At 36.9% G+C, this 8,090-nt stretch overlaps 1 long non-coding RNA gene across 1 annotated transcript; it reads left to right on the plus strand.

The window, feature by feature from the left end:
• Positions 1–5,659: 5,659 nt before the first annotated feature.
• On the plus strand, positions 5,660–6,984 carry LOC139353488 (uncharacterized). Its single transcript, XR_011604790.1, has 2 exons — positions 5,660–5,865; positions 6,380–6,984. It is a non-coding gene; the product is annotated as an uncharacterized lncRNA (long non-coding RNA).
• Positions 6,985–8,090: the final 1,106 nt, after the last annotated feature.

The raw sequence follows: 8,090 nt of genomic DNA on the forward strand, positions 1-8,090 counted from the left end.
CGTCGCATCGAGAAGGAGAGGAGAGAAACTACAGCCTATGTGGCTACCATTGCGCGATACCGCGCAACCACGGCCCCCTACTCTTGTTGCTTGTACTTAATTTTATTCTGTATATACGTGTAGGTAATAAATGAATATAAAAAAAACAAAGGAGTGTGGAAAAGTATCTGCTGAATATTCCAAACCAAATGCAACGAAATTGAAATGTTTTTATAAAAAATTATCTCCACTAGTGGTTATATATGCGGACATTGAGGCTGTCTTGAAAGCCTTCCACACAGTCAAGAACAGTCCTTCAGTGTCATCGACAACCAAGGCCCAAGAGAATTTTGCATGTGCTGTATCACCCACAAACTAGGGCCCATTCCCTTCACCCCTCTCGGCCCCACAACGACAACAAACATTCAAGGGGCTACAGTCTCAAGTGGCTACAATAATGCAGTCGCTAAGTAATGAGACCAGACCGGTTAACCTGCCGCGGCGATTTGTCCACGCACCCTGTGGCGCGGCATATTCGCTGGCACAAAATACCGATATAATAAAAACAGCAATAGTCCGCAGCGGCGATAAGTTCATATCACTGGGAAGCTCATTCGCAAGCGTAAAAAAAATTGCAATTCTAAAGAAAGAAACACAGATAACCGCTGCGGCAAGTAATTTGCGAGCGAAGAATTATAAAAAATTTCTTGAAAATCAAAAAATTAATAAAAAATAAAATATACAAATGTTTTCGTGTGTATGTGGCAATCTGCTGGAAAGGCTAACGGATGTGGAATGCATTCAAAAAAAGCTGCCCAGTGGATTGTGTGGCAACCGTACCTTAGTAGGCGAAACGACAAAACGTACAAATACGGACCTCCGCGCCAATAAACACAATTACACAAAAATAAAAAGGAAAACACATATTTAAACAAGGAAGAACGCTATAGTCGAGTACCTCGACTATCAGATACCCGTTACTCAGCTAAAGGACCAAAGGGAAATGGAGATATGCAAGCAGCAAATCGAAATTTAAATACGCCACCTACCGGCGGTAGACAGATTTAAGCGTTATGGGCGTTAGAGTGGGCGTGGCAAAATTTTTTTTGGATCAATCGATAGGTATTGACAAGACCAATACATTTCAGTTAAAATTTTTTATCTAGCATGAAAACTGTGGCCGTCACAGGTTTGGGCGGTTTCTGGGCGTTAGAGTGGGCGTGGCAATTTTTTTTTCAGGTCACTCGATAGGTATTGATGAGAAGAATACTTTTATGTTAAAATTTGTATTCTAGCATAAAAACTGTAGGAGCCACAGCTTTGGGCGGTTTGTGGGCGTAAGAGTGGGCGTGGCACATTGCTGAAACAAACTTGCGCTGCGTAAGAAGCTCAGGAATCTGCACCCCAAATATCAATAGCCTAGCTCCCATAGTTTCCGAGATCTTAGCGTTCATCCGGACGGACAGACAGACGGACAGACGGACAGACGGACATGGCTAGATCGACTCGGCTAGTGATCCTGATCAAGAATATATATACTTTATGGGGTCGGAAACGCTTCCTTCTGCCTGTTACATACTTTCCGACGAATCTAGTATACCCTTTTACTCTACGAGTAACAGGTATAAAAACGCACAACGCCCTAAAAGAAAATTATCATACAATTTGTTTTAATGAACCAAAAACGAAACAAATGCTAATTACAATTTAATTTCAGAATAATACTCGTGTAAGAAGGATAAACGGATTACCATCGAAGAAACATAAACAAAATCAAGGAGGAAAACAACAAGGGTGAGTGAAGCAATTCGGCGTACATTTCCCTTAATATACAAAATATAATAGCTTAAAAAGATAACTTTCCAAAAGAAAACTGTTGCTTATTTCCCCACCTCGACCCATAATAAACATAAAGACTTAGAATTCCAATAAAATAAGCGCTTGAAAATATTGACATTAAAATGGAGGAAATGATGGAGGTATTGAACCGTCTTAGGGAATAGGGTGAACATCCTAGAAACCGACTTCGAACAGCTCAACCCGGCAGCGAACGTACCGCTACCAATAGCGCGTCCGCGTACGGAGTACGAATTAAAAGATTCTTCGGCCGTACCGGATTGCGCAAAAGAACTTTTGACTTTGGAGGGTGATTCCGAAAAATACTTCTCTTGGATCAATAGGCCCCAATCCATCATTAACGATTACGATGTCATTCGGGAGAAACCCCTATATAGGTCAGTCCTTATCCATATCAGGCGCTCAATGCCTACAATGTACGGGATGACGACTGGGTTGAAATCAAACGAGTATTGGCACTACCCTTAGCCGATAAAAGAGATGTCGGTACGCTAGAGTACGAGCTGACACAAATGACCCAGGGAAACCAAAAGGTGGAAGATTTTTACCTTAGGATTAATAATCACGTCTCACTAATAATAAATAAATAAAAAGCATGAATTACTCTACGGAGATAACGAATGCTTTCCTTGCCGGACAAAGGGATAAGGCTCTTAATGCCTTTATTAAGGGATTAAACGGCGACGCTTCCAGGCTTCTAATAATCCGTAAGCCTGCGGACGTCCACGAAGCTTACTCTATTTGCCTAGAGCTACAGAAAATGGAGCCGAGGAACCCTACGTCAAGGGCGCCTCTATTTAAACAGACCTTCAACCAAACCTATCAGAACTATAGACCACCTAACCCACCGAGGTTCCCCCAGACCTATCAGTTCAACAATAGGGCCCAAACGAGTTCAGGGCACAACTTTGCTCCAAGTGGAAGCGTGCAGGGCTCTCCAAGATTCCAGGGGGCCAGACCAGCGATTAAACAAGAATCAATCCAGTCAGGTCAAAGCTATTGGACAAATTTTAGCTAGCGTCAAGGAGAGACCGGCGGCATCAAGAGAAGCCCGAGCGCTAACTCTAATTTGAATCCCTTCCGTAAAGCCCAAAGGCTTTACCATATTCAATCCACCCCATCATCAAACCCCACTCCCAATGAATACTATGAACGACATCCCAATAACTAGGTAGAGAAACTGGAGGTCTCATCCCAAGGGATAGAACATTGTTCTCCCTTAGAGGAAGTAGGGTATATTAGCGATGGCGAACCAAATTTTATGACCGACGCCTCTCTAACATATCATACATAGAATATGAAACTAAAACAGGGGCTAAATTACAATTTCTTATAGACACCGGCGCTAACAATAATTTTATTAGACTCAAGAATTCCGCCGGCTCTACAACATTATCCACGCCGTTTGTCGTTCAATCCACGGGGGGTAATATTAAAATAACACACCGTATTACTGGACAATTTTTTAAACCAATTGGGAACGATACTGCTCTCACCTTTTTTGTTCTTCCCGGACTAAAATCATTTTACGGCATTATAGGAGACGACACCCTAAAAACCTTAAAAGCCCTGGTAGATAGAAAAAACGATATCTTGACAATATCACCCGGTATTAAAATACCCCTCCTTGCAAAAAAATCTCTAAATGTACATCTGTTATTAGATGCAAAACATCCCGAATCTGCATAAGAAGCTTTAAACGCGTTTATCAGCGAATATTTCAAAATCTTTGAACCACTCTCGCCCGGAGAGGCCGTAGACACGAGCGTTAGGGCCGAGATTCGCACCAGCACCTCAGACGCCATATACACAAAGAGCTATCCCTACCCTACCAATATGAGGGGGGAAGTGGATAGACAGATAGAGGAACTTTTGCGGGATGGAATCATCAAACCATCAAAAAGTCCCTATAACTCCCCGGTCTGGGTAGTTCCAAAGAAACCCAAACCGAATGGAGAAAAACAATACCGCATGGTCATCGACTTTAAGCGCTTGAACGCTGTCACGATTGCAGACACTTATCCAATACCGGACATTAATTCTATTTTGGCCAGCCTAGGGAAGGCCAAATATTTTACCACTCTCGATTTAACCTCGGGATTCCATCAAATTTACATGTTGGAATCCGATATCCCAAAGACAGCATTTTCTACTTCTTCGTCTTCCGTTTGGATTGAAAAATGCTCCAGCAGTATTTCAAAGAATGATCGACGATGTATTAAGGGAACACATTGGCAAGATTTGCTATGTGGACATCGACGACATAATAGTCTTTAGTGAGGACTACGATAGCACTGGCAAAACCTCCGCGCTGTCTTCAACAACCTAGAGAAAGCCAAACTGCAGGTCAACTAAGAAAAAACTAATTTCCTATCAACGCATGTTGAATTTTTAGGATAAGTAGTAACTGCAGATGGCATCAAAGCAAACGACAAAAAAGTAGAGGGTGTCACAAAAATGAAACCACCTACCAATGTAAAGTAACTAAAGAGTTTCCTCGGCATGACATACTATTAACTCGAGGAGAGTTCGCTAGAGTTAAATCTTCACAATCAAAAAAAGTCCACATTGAACCTTCAATGATTTGAAAACTATTCTTTCATCCTCAGAGGTATTGGCATTTCCAAAGAAGAGAAGAGAAGAAGAAGAAGAGAACTACGCTACCAATGAAAAAGAAATGCTCGCGATAGTGTGGGCCTTAAATAACCTTCGTTCTTATTTGTATGGTGCTGGATCTATTAAGATTTACACCGATCACCAGCCTTTAACATTTGTACTGGGCAATAGAAATTTTAACGCCAAGTTAAAACGCTGGAAATCCCGTATTGAGGAGTATAATTGCGAACAAATATACACTGGTAGAAAAAACACGAAGTGAAATCAAATATATTTTTATTTGATTTTTTTTACTCCCATGCATAGTCATATTAAATATTAAAACCTTTCATTTAAATAAAAAACATATTTAAGCCGTATGTCAAATATGTAAGTATTCAATTCAAAGTGATTTTTATTTAAAAACAAGTTAGTCACATTCAAATCCAATGTGGCCATCTTGGTTTTAACTATTATAAAAAGTAGTTCAATTCATAGTATATTTGATGGTTTTTTATATTTCGAGTAAATACTTTTTCCATTTGTTCGGAATATGAACTCTTTTATTTTGAATACAGAACGTTTTCAAAATTTGTATTTGACCAAATAATTGTAAATTATAAATCAAATTACATATCTATGTATGTATATGTATTAAGTTTGTGACCCATATACACAACATAATTTAAATTATTAGTAATTTGCAAAAGAAAAACAGCTTTAATATTTAAAGAGAAGGGTTTTAGTTACGGCTGCCCAACCACCGGCAGCCTCTTTCTATTTCCATGACAAATATCATAAGATTTGGCTTTGTAATTTACTATTAAAAGTACAAAAACATGCGTAGCCAAAGAAAAAATGTGCGTGCATTGTAAACGCTGGGCCGTAACCAAAAACTAAAACCAACGGCACAATGTGCATACTTACATACATTCAGACAAATTACAGATAAATATGAACAAGCAAAACGGCAAACGCAAGCGCGTCTTCTTCTTCCATTCGGATTTGTACATTGGTGGCCAAGAAAATATGTATGTGCATAAGAACCTAAATATTTCTTGTGTACCGATGTTTTGACAATAAGATATGTTCTTATAATATATAAATATAATAAAATAAAATAAATATTACTAAATTGACATATACAAGTTATTAAACTTAAGGACTTAGTTGTACATATTTTCTTATTTTCTTCCCCACTACTTTGACCTCTATTGTAAAGTAACGGCACGCTACAGATTTTGTGCGTCCTTTTTGCACACATGCATTTGTATGTATGTATATACGAAATATTTTGACACTCCGCTTTGTAGCGAATCCCGCGATCACTTCGAAGCAAGCGGTTCTCCTGATCGGATGTAAAAGTGATTAATAGAGCTCGGTAGACAAGTGTTCATTTAAGTGTAATAAAAAAGTGAAAAGTACAGAAAAAAGGTGAGTCAAATAAAAATACAATAATTACTTAATATTAAGGCATGTGCATGTCCACGTTATTTTTGTCGCATTTTTCCTTTTTGTGTTTCTTCTTTGTTGTGCGCATTATTATTTCGTGAAAATTTAGATAATACATTTAACGAAAATAATAAAATATATGCGATTGGGTAATAAACATGAAGTGGATAAAAAATATGCGAAAGAAATGAAGAATATGAAAGGAAATTAATGGAAAAGTCGCGCAAACTATGTATGTATGTATGTAGATAAAATAAGTAGAATGCACGAGAAGGAAAACACAAAAAGGCGCAAAAAAGACGCTTTGCTGCCGTTGCATTCGGCTCTGTGACGTCGCAGTCGTTTCACCTATTTCTTTATAATATTTTTTTGCTCTTTCACGTGATTTTTCTCTAAATCTAACTAATTTTAAAATTTTTAAAAAATAAAAATGAAATAAAACGAAATAAAACCTACTCGAAACTTATTATAAAACTACCTAACTTTTTCTTTATAGATACAAATTTATTTCAACAACATGCCCTGAGAAAGAAGCAATTTTATCTAGTAAATGGGACACATTTAAGGAAAAGGTTTTTTGCTTTTACGAAGAGCAAATACAAAACAAAGAGCGACTTAAACTATTAAAGACAGCTCAAAAAACTGTATCAATCTATATACATATATAATTTTTATAAATTTAAACTTAACTTTTTGCAGGTTAAATTTTATCTTCCTATAATAAGCTTGACTTTTTATAAATTATGCCATTACCAAAAATCTAATAACATATTCTTATTCACAGATTCCAAGGACTACATTTACTCTGTATTGTCTGTACTGTCGGCTGTCATTAAGGGAACCAACAAGCGAAAGAATTTCTCACTACTGGACTCGCAGGAAAGTTTTGAACGCACATGCAGGCGTACGAATGTTGCAAACTTTACTAGCTGCCCTATGCATATGTATTATATAAATTCTAAGAGTTACGTTAAGTACAAAAGTATTTAAAACAAAAATAATGATAACGTGTTAGCATGGTAAAAAAAAAGAATGTAAGCAGAACAATTGTTTGGATGATATGTTTAAGTATATTTTCAATAAAAACACATTGCATACTTATTTGTGGCTTTTTTAAATATAAATCACGCTTGTTTTTAACTACAGATTGGTTTAAATTGAACATGCACCATAATAGTATGGCTCAAATACTATATTTAAATCAAAAATAAAGTACAGTTCTTTTAACGGGGATTATATTTAATTTAAATACAATTTTTATTTATTTTAAAGTTCATCCCAGTCTGATTTAAATATGAGAATTATTTAATCCAAATAAAAATATGCTTAGTTTGAGGGCGGGCTATAATTATTTTAACTATAAAAACCATTCAAATGAAATATTCTATTTACTGGAACTAAATATGAAAATATTTAAAATAAATTTAAAAGTATAATTCTTTTTACTATGGAACATATTTAATTTAATAATTTTGTACTATTTTAACATATTTGATCGAAATTAAAAAATCGTTGGATTTACTATGAAATTATTCAAAAAATAATTAACTATTTAACGTTTTCGTTTTTACGATTTTCATGTTAGGTTCTAAACCGCTGGGAAAAATAGTTGAAACGTTGGCGAAATAGTGACATTTACGATGTTTTTTCTACCAGTGTACAAGCCAGGGAAGGCAAATATAGTGACTGATGGCCTTTCAAGAGTTGCAACGTATGTTAATCACCTGGGCTCTGACACTGATACCGCCTTTGAGTCGGATTCCATAGCTACAGTTCATAGCGCTCTTCAAAACGCATCTTGTTTAATTCCCCACGTTGAAGCCCCCCACGATTACCGCCTACCGAAATCAATTGATTTTTTATTTATTTCGTGTGGGCACCCACATGCTGGATATGTGCGCCACTCAATTCCAATAAATGATCACTTCCCTTCAACCCTTCTAAACTCACTAAAGAAATACTTGAAACCTTCAGTAATTAATGGAATTAAAATCCCGGACGATTACCTACAACTCCTTCAAGCCTGTTGCTTCCAGAATTTTAAAATGTACAAAATCCGTATAACGCAACGCTTAGTAGAGGATATTACGGATGAAGAGCAAATTTGCGAAGTCATCGTCTTTCTCGATCTCAGAGCTCATAGAAATTCAAAAGAGGTCCGTATTCTAATCCTAGGAAAGTATTACTTCCCAAGGATGGCTAGTATT

Source organism: Drosophila suzukii, chromosome X (assembly GCF_043229965.1).
Source record: "Drosophila suzukii chromosome X, CBGP_Dsuzu_IsoJpt1.0, whole genome shotgun sequence".
NCBI lineage: Eukaryota > Metazoa > Arthropoda > Insecta > Diptera > Drosophilidae > Drosophila > Drosophila suzukii.